At 45.2% G+C, this 14105-nt stretch overlaps 1 protein-coding gene across 5 annotated transcripts in view; it reads left to right on the top strand.

The window, feature by feature from the left end:
* CngB (Cyclic nucleotide-gated ion channel subunit B) overlaps window positions 1-14105 on the top strand; it is a 65013-nt gene that overhangs the window by 24724 nt on the left and 26184 nt on the right. The gene's annotated exons all lie outside the window — the stretch shown is intronic.

The raw sequence follows: 14105 nt of genomic DNA, 5'->3' as shown, positions 1-14105 counted from the left end.
ATTCAGATCCCCCACAGCGTAGAAATCATTGTTATGAGAAGCATCTTGCATCAGTGTTACGAGAAGCTGGTCGTCCAGTATTGCTTGGAATTACGCAATGTTTAACAAGGAGGCGCTGCATATCCGCGTAGGGCGAACAATTCAGTGTCTTTGTGACGCGAACGTGTGCAACGACAACAGCAAGGCGGCAGCACGAAGACGTATTTATTGTGCTACCGCGAAGAAATGTGACAACCTGTTCCGTTACGACCTGGGCCAATCCTGAAGACGGTGCAAGGTCACATAGCGTTCCCAAGCGAAAACTGCCATGAAGGAAAAAAACGGAGGAACCAGGCGTGTTCTCGCTTTTATGAACAAATTGTTTCTATGCAACGTGACGCACGCGGCAACAGTGCGAAAGCGATAGCATACACGATGGAAGGACAGTAGTAAGGCTTGTAATCTTACGCGTCATGCATGCGTCCGTGGCCTAATGGGCATAGCGTGGGGTTGCTGCGCTGGGGAACCTTGGTTCAATCTTACCATCGGGCACGTAACTTCTTTTTTACTGAGGACCCAAACGAGGAGAGACGAGAACCTACCTACCTATTTACTGCAAAGTGGCTGGTAATAGACGAATAACGCTTCACAATGAACCAACACAACAGCTAGCCAACTTCGAGGCTTCCCGGTCTATACGCCTGTGCGCGCGAGGCCACTCGTGTCCCCAAGCACGGTGGCGGGCGGAGACACAGGCTGAATGAACGCTGTGGTGGCTAAAGACGAGTGCCGTATGCGCCTTAGTCTACAGCAGATATGAGCGCTGTGACTGGAAGAGTGCGCGCTCTCACACATGCAATCACGCAGAGGGCACGTGTGCGTCGCTCGTGTTCACTACACGCAAACATGTACTGCGATTAGCTGGTGCACATATTCAAATATGACCCTTGTCTTTTGACTGCCTTCTTCGTACTTACAGGCATAGGAAGTCGACACTGAATTAAAAAAAAAAGTTATAATTCTGGGTTTCAAAAGATGAAGCGCCAACAGAGACAGCACACCTAGAAAGAACACAGGACAAGGATCTACTTGCAACTGTTTATTGAGGTCAAAAGTGGCTGAATATATAGCCATGGGGAGAGGGGGAAGTAAAAAGAGGGAGCACTGATTATGTGAATGCACACGCCCGAGAACACGGAAGATATATATGAAGGGAATCACAAGATTAACAAAAGTCTAAAACTAATCTAAAAACATGCTTTCATTTGTGTAAATATTCAGAGACGGGGTGCTGACACAGGTCCCCTCTTTTCTTAATCTAGTTGGCCTCCAACAGTTCACACGCCGCAGTATCTTTGCTTTTAAACATGATTGTCGTATCATGAAGCCTTGCTTCACATACTTGCTTATTCTCATTTCCGCAGGCCTTGCAATGAAGCGGCAAGTTTGAGCCATAACCATTTTTCAGCGAAAGCTTGTGCTCGCGCAGGCGTTCATTAATACATCGGCCAGTTTGGCCGATATACTCTTTGCCACACTTCAGCGGTATGCTGTATATGACCCCTTCCTCACACTTCAAAAAAGGGTTTGTATGTTTAATAGAACACTCCACTTTCTTAGAGTCATCAGATCCAATCAGGCGGCACAAAGTAGGAAGTTTTCGGGGCGCAGAAAAACCATAGGAATTTTGTATTTCACTGAGCCCTGTTTACTGTTATGCGCCACTTTGTGAGAATACGGTATGGTTTAGCTTTCTTTTCCAATGCTTGCCCTTCACTGCTTCTTTTTCTTTCTTTTTTCACCTTTTTCAACAACACCTCCGAAACTGCGCTCAAAGCCAAACAAGGAAAGCCAGCCTTCCTCAACCTCAAAATCTGTTCGTCAAAGCTTTCGTGTGCCTTATTACAGCACGATTCTTAAAGGGTGCATTCGAGGCACATAGTGGCAATCGCACGTTTAACGGTCTTGGAGTGTGCAGACTCATACGGCAACAATTCCTTGAGGGCATGGTGTCGGTACATTCCTCAGGAACCTTCGTTAGTAAGGGTTATGTCAATATCTAAAAACTGCAAGCTGTTATTCTTGGCTAGTTCGAAAGTAAAATCTAAACCTTTGACTTGCTGTTTAAAATCAGATAAAATGCCCTGCACAATATGTGAGTAAGTCATGGGAGATGGTTTCGTCAGTAAAATTTAAAAAATCAACATACCTAAAAACTTCGAGCACTTTGCCTCCGTCAAACACATTGGATAGCGCTCTATTGATTAAGAAAGGAGTCCTGTGCCAGCACCGTGCCTGTGTCAGTGCCCCGTCTCTGAATATTTGCGCAAATGAAAGCATATTTTTAGATAAGTTTTAGATTTCGGTTAATCTCGTGATTCCCTTCAAATATATCTTCTGTGTTGTCGCGCGTGCGCATTCACATAATCAGTGCTCCCCCTTTTTTCTTACCTCTCTCCCCATGGCTATATACTCAGCCGCTCTTGACCTCAATAAACAGTTTGCAAGTAGAGCCTTGTCCTGTCTTTGTTCTTTCTTAGTGTGCTGTCTCTGTCGGCGCTTCATCTTTTGAAAGCTATGAACCAACCAGCCCCACAACGTGTTCTACTGCCGGTAATTCTGGGGTTTTACGTGTCAAAACTATGATCTGATTACGAGACACGCCGTAGTGGGGTTCTTCGGATTAATTTTGACCACCTGGGGTTCTTCAGCGTCCACCTAAATTTAAGTACGCGAGCTTTCTTGCATTCTGACGGAATGCGGCCGCCGCAATCGAACCCGCAGCGTTGAGATCAGCAGCGCAACGTCACAGCCACGGGGCTATCTCGGCGGCCTGGCTGTATGAGGAGGCAGCATTAGCACTATACGCATGCTTGTACAATACATAGAAGCAGAGTGTAAGAGATGCAGTACGCTGCGTTAATAGGCACCCCCAACGTATTACTGTCTCGAAAGGACGTCTTATCACATTATGATGTGATTAGGGATATCACTGACTTACCAAAAATGTGCACACCCATAGTCTGTGAGATGAGGCTGAGCGGCGGAAGGTTGCTCATGCAGACCGCTCCACGCGGCATGCTCCCTAGAAGTTGAATGAATGAATGACTGAAACTTAATTTGTCTACAATGTGCTCTCGCGTTTTGGCTTTGACATGGTGCAGAGGAATGCGTTCGAGTGTACGTACGAGTATGCGTTAGCTTCGGCTTAGAACAGCAGCTCGGCTTGGTTCGTGAATTGGGCACACATATATAGGCCGTACATTAGAGAAATGTGCGGAATATAACCAACCCTTATATATAGCTTTCATTGATTACGAGAAAGCGTTTGATTCTGTCGAAACCTCAGCAGTCACGAAGGCATTACGGAATCAGGGTGTAGACGAGCCGTATGTAAAAATACTGAAAGATATCTATAGCGGCTCCACAGCCACCGTAGTCCTCCATAAAGCAAGCAACAAAATCTCAATAAAGAAAGGCGCCAGGCAGGGAGATACGATTTCTCCAATGCTATTCACAGCGTGTTTACAGGAGGTATTCAGAGACCTGGATTGGGAAGAATTGGGGATAAAAGTTAATGGAGAATACCTTAGTAACTTGCGATTCGCTGATGATATTGCCTTGGTTAGTAACTCAGGGGACCAATTGCAATGCATGCTCACTGACCTGGAGAGGCAAAGCAGAAGAGTTGGTCTAAAAATTAATCTGCAGAAAACTAAAGTAATGTTTAACAGCCTCGGAAGAGAACAGCAATTTACAATAGGCAGCGAGGCACTGGAAGTCGTAAGGGAATACATCAACTTAGGGCAGGTAGTGACGGCGGATCCGGATCATGAGACGGAAATAATCAGAAGAATAAGAATGGGCGGGGGTGCGTTTGGCAGGCATTCTCAGATCATGAACAGCAGGTTGCCATTATCCCTCAAGAGAAAAGTATATAATAGCTGTGTCTTACCAGTACTCACCTACGGGGCAGAAACCTGGAGGCTTACGAAAAGGGTTCTACTCAAATTGAGGACGAGCTATGGAAAGAAGAATGATAGGTGTAACGTTAAGGGATAAGAAAAGAGCAGATTGGGTGAGGGAACAAACGCGAGTTAATGAAATCTTAGTTGAAATCAAGAATAAGAAATGGGCATGGGCAGGACATGTAATGAGGAGGGAAGATAACCGATGGTCATTAAGGGTTACGGACTGGATCCCAAGGGAAGGGAAGCGTAGCAGGGGGCGGCAGAGAGTTAGGTGGGGGGATGAGATTAAGAAGTTTGCAGGGACGGCATGGCCACAATTAGTACATGACCGGGGTAGTCGGAGAAGTATGGGAGAGGCTTTTGCCCTGCAGTGGGCGTAACGATGATGATGATGATGATGATGATGATGATGATGATGATGATGATGATATAGGCCGTTTTTTTCTAGAGTTTGACAACGGGTACGATTGTACTCGGGGTACTTAGCCGGCTGCATCTTGTGTAGTGCTGGATTGGTTGTAAAGGTCTTCGTTTATAATCCTTTCAGTGTGACCTTGTAGAGGCGGTAGCTCTTGGTTGTGAAGCGCCGTATTTTGCGGCTTCCTTTAAACGTGGCTTCATTTCGCCTGCGTTCTAGGTTAGCTTTGCATGGACTACCCGAATACGCTAAACATTCGGAGTGATGGGGGGAAAATCATCCTGTTTCTAACGCGTTTGTGATCATGGACGGCCGTATACAGCAGGCAATAGCTGCACGTTGTGTCTAAGAAACCCAATCATTACGTATTGCCAACTTTACTTGCCGACCGCTACGTCGCCGATGCATGCGGAATCGGTGCAGATATGCTCGAACGTTGGTATAACAAGCGATAAAATCGCGAACAGTAAAGAGAACTGAGGAGCTCGGTTTTTAGTGTCAGCCCTTCAGCGATAAAATCGTTTCTTAAAACCGTTTCTTAAAACCGTTTCTGACAGCCGTTTTCTTTTTTTTTTCCCCTTTGACAACTGTTTAACGATAGGTAACAGCAATCTAGTATTATAGGAAGTATAAGAAAGTATATTGAAAAGACCGATAAATAAATTAAGGCGTGGTGCGTACGTTTTCAGAAGCTTTGCGCAGTCAATTGTCCTCTTACATGAATGTTTCTGTGTAGCACGAAGCTAATCGCAAGCAGTTAAACGCAGAACATGTGAAGACTATGAAGTAAATCCTAGTGTAAAATGGCATATTTAGCAGGTTGTCCTGCATTTTTTTCTCCAAAAGAACAGAACGAAAAGGGGAGAATGTATCACCTAAGCCAATTTGCTACATCCAGGAGTTACGCCAAACGAGAGAACTACTAGTCAATACATAGGCGCCGACTACGGGGGAGCTCCGGGGCTCGAGCCCCCTCTGGACTTTTCCGCAACGAGGAAAAGGGCGAAGGTGGGGGGGGGGGGGCTGAGCCCCCCCCCCCCACTCCACCTAACGTGTCATTGCCAGAGTTTTGTCAAACACATCATTTGAGGTTTCTTTTGACTTGCCTCGACCTTTTCGCTTAAAATTGTATTGTGGCTAATAGCTTACTGCATTATTGTTGGCGCGGACATGCACGGATTATAATTCATAATTCGCTTTATTTCTGCAAATCCTGACAACAGGGGAACAAGCGCATTAAAACTTCCAGCGGTGGCTGCCTCGTCCGAATTTTCTCACTTCAACATTGTTTTAAATTTCCACTCTAAACACTATGCACATACACAATATCTTTAAATATATGCACAGGAAAAAGTTTCTTATATTTTTTAAAGAGAGGGAGGAAGCGAATTAACATTTCTAAAGGTATGGATAGCTTATGCCTAGAAAATGAATATGTTGCTGTATGTTCACCTCACTTCAAAATGATTTGCGTGCTTTTTTGGCCCTGCAAAAAACCTGTAAGCTTTAGTGACCCCTTCGGTAGAGTCTTTTATCAACGGCGTGTGAAATGCACGTGAATGATATACGTCTCAGTCTTGCTTCTCTTTCCAATCCACTAGCCATATATACAGCTTAGCTGTAAAACATCGTGATCAAGCTAGTGCCTTATCTGCCGCGCCTCGGCCGAAGTAACACGTGGAGTTTGGCGTTAGATGGAAACAAGCTGTGATAGCTGTTGTCTTAGCGTAGATAAAGTACATGGATGGTTCTTTTCTTCTTCTTTTTTTTTTGCCGCAAAACCTATCACCGCAAAAGCGAATTGACAACGTTAGTGCAAATGTTTAAAGGTGCGTTTTGTTTCGTCCCAGTCGCCATGTGTTTCTCTAAATTTACGCCGGTGCTATGATCGGTCCGATCTTCTTCGATCACACACTGAATCGGACAGCACTGCATGGATGAAATACTTTAAGGAGTGGTGGATTACTTTCTCAGTGAAGCCCCGCAGTCACGTCTTCCACTTCTGTGGTATCAGCAAGGTGGGGCACCTGCACACAGCAGCAGCCGAGCACGAAACTGGCTGGATGCGACTTTCCATGCGAAATTGGCTGGCCAGGCCACCTGACCTCTCTCCACTCGATTTCTTTCATTGAGGTTATGTGAAATATTGTGCTTACATGATCGAGACGGACGTCAGATTAGGCCAAGGCAAGGATAACGGATGTCTGTCGTAGAATTCTGGCGTCGGTCATCAAGAAAGCCACTGAAGATGTGATAAAGCGAACTCAGTACTGCGTAGCTGCAGAAGGAGACACCTATTCTACCATGTCCTCTATGCAGCAGCTGGTGTCCAACGGCGCTTAAGAATTCATAGGTAATAAGGGCCCACTGAAATCTGATATATCTTTTTTAGTTTCTTTTTCGTGCAGGCGTCCCGATCACCAATTCAGCTCATTTAGAAGTGCTATATTTACTTTCTTGAATGCATTTGTTTTGCCTTTTCCCTACACGAGGGTCGCTTCCCCCCAGTCGGTTTATTTCGCTTTTATTTTTTCCCACGACCCTGTTTTTGCAGCACGTATACACTCTCATGACAAATAAAACCGTCACTTTAATTTGAATTTGGTCCGAAGCAAACTTATGGCGCGACATATAGCTTCGCGCGCACTCTGTCGATGCGGTGCGAGTAAAGTCGGGATGTTGAAACATGCTATGCGTATTACATTGCTTTTCGCGTTTCGTGCGTGGTCAGAGCGGTGCTTCAACCACGTTATCAAGGGGCTTTTGTTATCAATGGGATCAGTCGGCCATGAGATAAGGAATAATAAGTGTGACGTAGAGAGGAATGAATAGCTGCAAAGCCGCGAAACCTGCTGTTGGTGCTCCTTCCGTACCATTATCAAAGTGATGCGCTGTCTCTTCGGGTTTGCGAGAGGCAAAGCAGTTGCTTTCAATCAGCTTGTTTGAGGGCGCTGATTTATGATGCGGGTGGGAGCGTAGCCACGTGGTATTTTTCATATTTCGTGAGGTTTGTTTGCCAGTCGGACAAAATTGCAAGCAATTAGTACGTCGCTGAAAACACAGCAGTTAGATGTCATTCAGGGGTGCCTGGAGGTGCCTACAAATGCCTCATCGACAATTTGAAAATTAGGACAGTAGTTGTAGAGTTAGTTAATTAATTGCAATTATCGAATGAAATCTCAGTAACGAAATAATTACTGGCGGCTACATCACTGTACTGGAACTAATATGCACTAGGCTTTTTTTGGAGTAACGCAACTGCTCTTTCTTTAAGTCTTGGTGCTTGATAGTTGGGGAACACTGCATAATTCACTTAGTAACCGAAATGAGGCCAAGCCGGATTCACTCGAAATCTGAATCAGCAGCAGTCATGCGCAGCAGCACTTATACTCGGACTCACAGAATAAGTAAAAAAGACATAGCGAGGCTGCAGTTTCGCCGGAAACGCGAAGCAGTATTAGTGATAGCGAAGTATACGACAATTACACGAAGGAAGGTTACACCACCGAGAGACGCCAGATTCTTGGTTGTGGGAGAGCACTCAGGCTGTGAAATTGAACTGTCTCCTAATATGAGGTCTTCTAAATTCTCATATACCGCCGTCACTTCAGTGAACAATTCTTCGAGGTCACACGAAGTTTCTTCAAGTGCAAAGTATATATGTGGTTCATATAGGAGGTATAGGAGGTATAGGAGGTCATGAACAGCAGGTTGCCATTATCCCTCGAGAGAAAAGTATATAATAGCTGTGTCTTACCAGTACTCACCTACGGGGCAGAAACCTGGAGGCTTACTAAAAGGGTTCTACTTAAATTGAGGACGACGCAACGAGCTATGGAAAGAAGAATGATAGGTGTAACGTTAAGGGATAAGAAAAGAGCAGATTGGGTGAGGGAACAAACGCGAGTTAAGGACATCTTAGTTGAAATCAAGAAAAATAAATGGGCATGGGCAGGACATGTAATGAGGAGGGAAGATAACCGATGGTCATTAAGGGTTACGGACTGGATCCCAAGGGAAGGGAAGCGTAGCAGGGGGCGGCAGAAAGTTAGGTGGGCGGATAAGATTAAGAAGTTTGCAGGCACGGCATGGCCACAATTAGTACATGACCGGGGTTGTTGGAGAAGTATGGGAGAGGCCTTTGCCCTGCAGTGGGCGTAACCGGGCTGATGATGATGATGATATATGTGGTGGGGGGTTAGGAAAGCTGATTGCCCCCCCCCCCCCCGGGGGGAAAACGAAAAGTGTCCGCCTATGAGTCAATATTATATAAAAGAAATTGGCTCTAGTGGTTAAGCGACTAGTAAGTTACGCTGGGCGGTACCTGCTCCTGCGACCTGCCCTAGATCGTGAACTACTTCGCGAATACGGACCCAGTTTGGTATTTTCTAATCACGGAAATCCACTAAGCCACCAATCGGTTTTCAGGTCACAACATTACTGCTACGTGTCGTCATGTATCTCATTAAAATATATGGACGATGACTGAATTGTATAGGGTGACATGTATAAGGTCCATAGCCTCATTATGTAAGCGGCAGAAGCAGAAAGCATGGAAGATAAAAGTAATAAAAATCAGTATTTTATTTAGAAACTTAGGGCGCCAAATATAACTTCACTCGTTTATACTCTATTGCAGTCACACGTACTGGCACCCATTCATGCTCTTACTCCAATAACACTCACCAGCACTTACTCGCGTTCATAGTCACGTCTGATCAATCTATCACTGGCTTTCTCTGAAACTCACGTTAATCGGCACTCATTCCTCTTCATACGCACCTGCACTCAAACTCACCGATACAATCACCGGAACTCATTCCCGTTCGTACCGACGTCCAATCACGCCCTTCGTCACTCACTCACTCTCTACACCACGTCTGTGAAGTCAGTGTGGAGCGAATATGAGCCATTGTACTCTTGAGTTAGTGTGCCGAAGTATGCATCAAGCTGAACTTTAACTGTTATGGATTGCTTGATGCCTAATTCTGTGTGGCTGACTTGTTCTGGCTGGCTGAATGACACTCAGAGAGCAGAACTTGTCGGCTTAGTTGAAACGAGTTCATCGTTAGATAGTGGTACTAGTTTAATTTTGCCTCCCTGCATGGTGAAGCTGATACAAAATCAACGAAAGTTATGCTATCGGCACACCTCGTCCGCGGTCTCTTGCATCAAAGAACTTGATAGTCACAATGAGCACGATAAAAAACAACTTTCCTTGCGGACATTATTGTGCTCAGTTATTCAGTGCACTGCAGGACTCCAGCAAAGCGCATGTTCACACCTACCCAGGGAGAGAACACTGCTATGATCACGACCGCTCGACCAGTGTAACACGTGTAGTGCCGCATTATGTAAAGTGCTGGTTTTGTTAATTACGATGCAGGAGACGGGATAAACTTTTTGGGGGGGTGGGGAGGGGGGCTGAAATACTATAAATGGCAGATATTCATACGCCCCACAGCGCATGGGGGTGAAAACGGCCTTATTTAAACCGGGATGATCTGAAGATTATTAAGGGATAGGAGAAAGTATGGAAGAAAGTATTTTGAGACTGCACTATCCTTGGGATCAGCCCACATTTTGAGGTGTGATGACAGTTAAGTTTAAATAATTTCCGAGATTTAACATCTGCTTCGAGCTTTTCAACTGCAGGGTTTTTGAAGGCGTTCTTACATATAGCCTCGGCCTCCTGTTTCCGCAGCGCCGCGTCTGGGCGCCCCGACGTTCAGCTGCAGCGTGCGTAGCACACGCAGCAGCGCATCATTCCTGTGTCTGGACCACGGAGTGGTCTTGGCACGCACCCGGGCCCTCCTTGCTTCAGTGCGAATAGCGCTTCACAACAGCTTCTCGCTGGCGTTTTGTTTGCGCGATGTGAGGGGCGCGGTGCTTCGCTGCAGAAACCCTGCACCGACAGGTACACTTCCATGCTACTACGTGTGAGAAAGAGATGAGACAACCCGACTGAATCTGCATAGCTGTGGTATAATTCGTCACTGCAAGCAAAGCTGTCTATAACCTGAGGTCGTATACTCCTGTCACACGGGGAAATTTCCGCTGCTTCTGGGCACCACTCTGTGCGCCTAGACATATTTCGCCGCCTGTCGTTCAAATTATGACGCAAATCGAAAGTGTACAGATAATGTGAGTGACGTCCTTCAGAATACTTGATAAAACGAAAGAAATCAGTATTTTTATGCGTAATTATCGACTACGGCGAAAGATCGTGTGGAGTGTTCACATAATTCATATTGCAATAAAACGTGCCAAGTGTCTCAACGCACTGACTTGCACGGTGGAAACGCTTAAGGATGTTCTATGCACGCGCCCGTGGTCTAATGGTTAGAACAGGCTTGGGGTTCGAACTCTGCCGTCGGACAATATTATGTATGTTTATTTCGTCAATATAATGTCCGTAACATCACGGCGGCCAGTAGCCTCAGGGGCACATACCAAGTTGTACATAACGGCCCACATTTTTAGGCTGCACTATCTCAGGGATCGGCCCTCGGTAAGAGGCATGAGACATACCCCATGCGGGAAAGTGGTGGTAACCCGCTAAGAAAGACTGTCTTGTAAAAAATATTTCTGGTTCTATCCCTTTTTCGCCATTAGCACTCCGCTATGGGTCAAAAATTTTCCAGCTGCGACCAATTTGCCTGTCCGACACGCGACCTCACAACACTGCGAAATCCACGTCAAAGTTACGTGCACGCATTAAATAAGCAGTAATACGCCGAACAAAGCTGAATCCTTTTCTTGGGGGGGGGATAGCCAGAGACTGCTCCGTTCCAAAATTAATAAAAGATGGCTGCCCACCGAGCGCTGTCGCACTGGATACTAGGAGAACGGATTTCTTTGCATATAATAACACATTTTGGGTGGCAGTATAACATTTTCGAGTCCTTCGACACGTATCATCATCATCATCATCAGCAGCAGCAGCAGCAGTAGCCTGGTTACGCCCACTGCAGGGCAAAGGCCTCTCCCATACTTCTCCAACTACCCCGGTCATGTACTAATTGTGACCATGTTATCCCTGCAAACTTCCTAATCTCATCCGCCCACCTAATTTTCTGCCGCGCTCTGCTACGCTCCCCTTCCCTTGGAATCCATTCCGTAACTCTTAATGACCATTGGTTATCTTCCCTCCTCATTACGTGTCCTGCCCATGCCCATTTCTTTTTCTTGATTTAAACTAAGATATCATTAACTCGCGTTTGTTCCTTGTTCCCTCACCCAATCTGCTCTTTTCTTATCCCTTAACGTTAAACCTATCATTCTTTCCATAGCTCGTTGCGTCGTCCTCAATTTAAGTAGAACCCTTTTCGTGAGCCTCCAGGTTTCTGCCCCGTACTTGAGTACTGGTAAGACACAGCTGTTATAAACTTTTCTCTTGAGGGATAATGGCAACCTGCTGTTCATGATCTGAGAATGCCTGCCAAATGTACCCCAGCCCATTCTTATTTTTCTGATTATTTCAGTCTCATGATCCGCACCAGCAGTCACTATCTGTCCTAAGTAGATGTATTCCTTTACCACTCCCATTGCCTCACTACCTATCGTAATCTATTGTTCTCTTCCCAGACTGTTAAACATTACTTTAGTTTTCTGCAGATTAATTTTTAGACACACCCTTCGGCTTTGCCTCTCCAGGTCAGTGAGCATGAATTGCAGTTCGTCCCCTGAGTTACTAAACAAGGCAATATCATCAGCGAATCGCAAGTTACTAAAGTATTCTCCATTACCTCTTATCCCCAATTCTTCCCAATCCAGGTCTCTGAATACCTCCTGTAAACACGCCGTGAATAGCATTGGAGAGATCGTATCTCCCTGCCTAACGCCTTTCTTTATTGGGATTTTGTTGCTTTCTTTATGGAGGACTACGGTGGCTGTGGAGCCGCTATAGATATCTTTCAGTATTTTTACATACGGCTCGTCTACACCCCGATTCCGCAAAGCCTCCATGACTGCTGAGGTTTCGACTGAATCAAACGCTTTCTCGTAATCAATGAAAGCTATATATAAAGGTTGGTTATACTCCGCACATTTTTCTATCATCTGATTGATAGTGTGAATACGGTCTATTGTCGAGTAGCCTTTACGGAATCCTGCCTGGTCCTTTGGTTGACGGAAGTCTAAGGTGTTCCTGATTCTATTTGCGATTACCTTAGTAAATAGTTTGTAGGCAACGGACAGTAAGCTGATCGGTCTATAATTTTTCAAGTCTTTGGCGTCCCCTTTCTTATGGATTAGGATTATGTTAGCGTTTTTCCAAGATTCCGGTACACTCGAAGTCATGAGGCATTGCGTATACAGGGTGGCCAGTTTCTCTAGAAAAACCTGCCCACCATCCTTCAACAAATCTGCTGTTACCTTATCCTCCCCAGCTGCCTTCCCCCTTTGCATAGCTCCCAAGGCTTTCTTTGCTTCTTCCGGCGTTACTTGTGGGATTTCTAATTCCTCTAGACTAGTCTCTCTTCCATTATCGTCGTGGGCGCTACTGGTACAGTATAAATCTCTATAGAACTCCTCAGCCACTTGAACTATCTCATCCATATTAGTAATGATATTGCCGGCTTTGTCTCTTAACGTATACGTCTGATTCTTGCCAATTCGTAGTTTCTTCTTCACTGCTTTTAGGCTTCCTCCATTCCTGAGAGCATGCTCAATTCTATCCATATTATACTTCCTTTTGTCAGCTGTCTTACGCTTGTTGATTAACTTCGAAAGTTCTGCCAGTTCTATTCTAGCTGTAGTGTTAGAGGCTTTCATACATTGACGTTTCTTGATCAGATCTTTCGTCTCCTATATGACATCACAATGCCAACACTTCTTCGCTGGGGATACATGTTACCGAAATATTTAACGTTCCGTTTCACGCCGCCGCAATTTTCGACCAGCCACCGCAAGCTAAGTAAGGGAAAGCGGACCAATCGACGACGCCGACACCGCCTTCATCATCCGGTTATCTAATTTCACTGCGTTAACTCGGCCCCACGGAAACCCTCGCCCTTTGTGCTGCTCCTCGCCTCTTGTCAGCCAAATAGATAAGAAATACCTGTCAAGATAGGCAATGCTGTTTGCTTTCAAAGAAAACAAAAGTGCCCGCGTATAAGGGACGAGAGCGTTTGAGTGGGCTGTTCAAACAACGTGGTAGGTCACCGCCGAATGCTTGCATCAGTGGTTACGGAAATGTGACGTCAGGGGATTGGGATAAAATCAGAATGGAATATTTTTACGTTATACGATCCCCGCATTACCTTTTGCAAAGTATTTTAGTGGGCTCACTTATTTTTTTATTTACTTGTGCATCTTTTAACTTTCGCCATTACTTCTGCCCAATGTCTGCCGCATTGTTGCAAAGTTTAATTTTGACCAGACTTTTAATTTGTATACCGCTATCGTTTTAGCCCCTTCGTGATCTCTGCGCCGCCTTCAAGTTGTAGAGTCAATTTGATCGTTTTTTATGACTTTTCTCAATACCACAATTTCATTGTAACTTCTTCAGTATACCTTTTAAAGTATCTGATCTATTTCTTCAAATTTCCATCCTGATCCCACTTACAGTTTCCTTACAGGAATCGTTTCAAACGTTCCGGTGCGAGATTTCGAACAACTTCTTTTCACTGCAACATTTATTCCACAACCAGATCATTTCACCTGCATATGAACACAATGCCTTTCTGTATTTTCGTAAGGTTTCTTTCCGATCCTGCATTTAGTTCGCTTATACT

The sequence above is a fragment of the Dermacentor albipictus genome, chromosome 1, assembly GCF_038994185.2.
Source record: "Dermacentor albipictus isolate Rhodes 1998 colony chromosome 1, USDA_Dalb.pri_finalv2, whole genome shotgun sequence".
Taxonomy (NCBI): domain Eukaryota; kingdom Metazoa; phylum Arthropoda; class Arachnida; order Ixodida; family Ixodidae; genus Dermacentor; species Dermacentor albipictus.
Note: the sequence above shows the minus strand (reverse complement) of the source record. Positions and strands in the feature narration are given on the sequence as shown.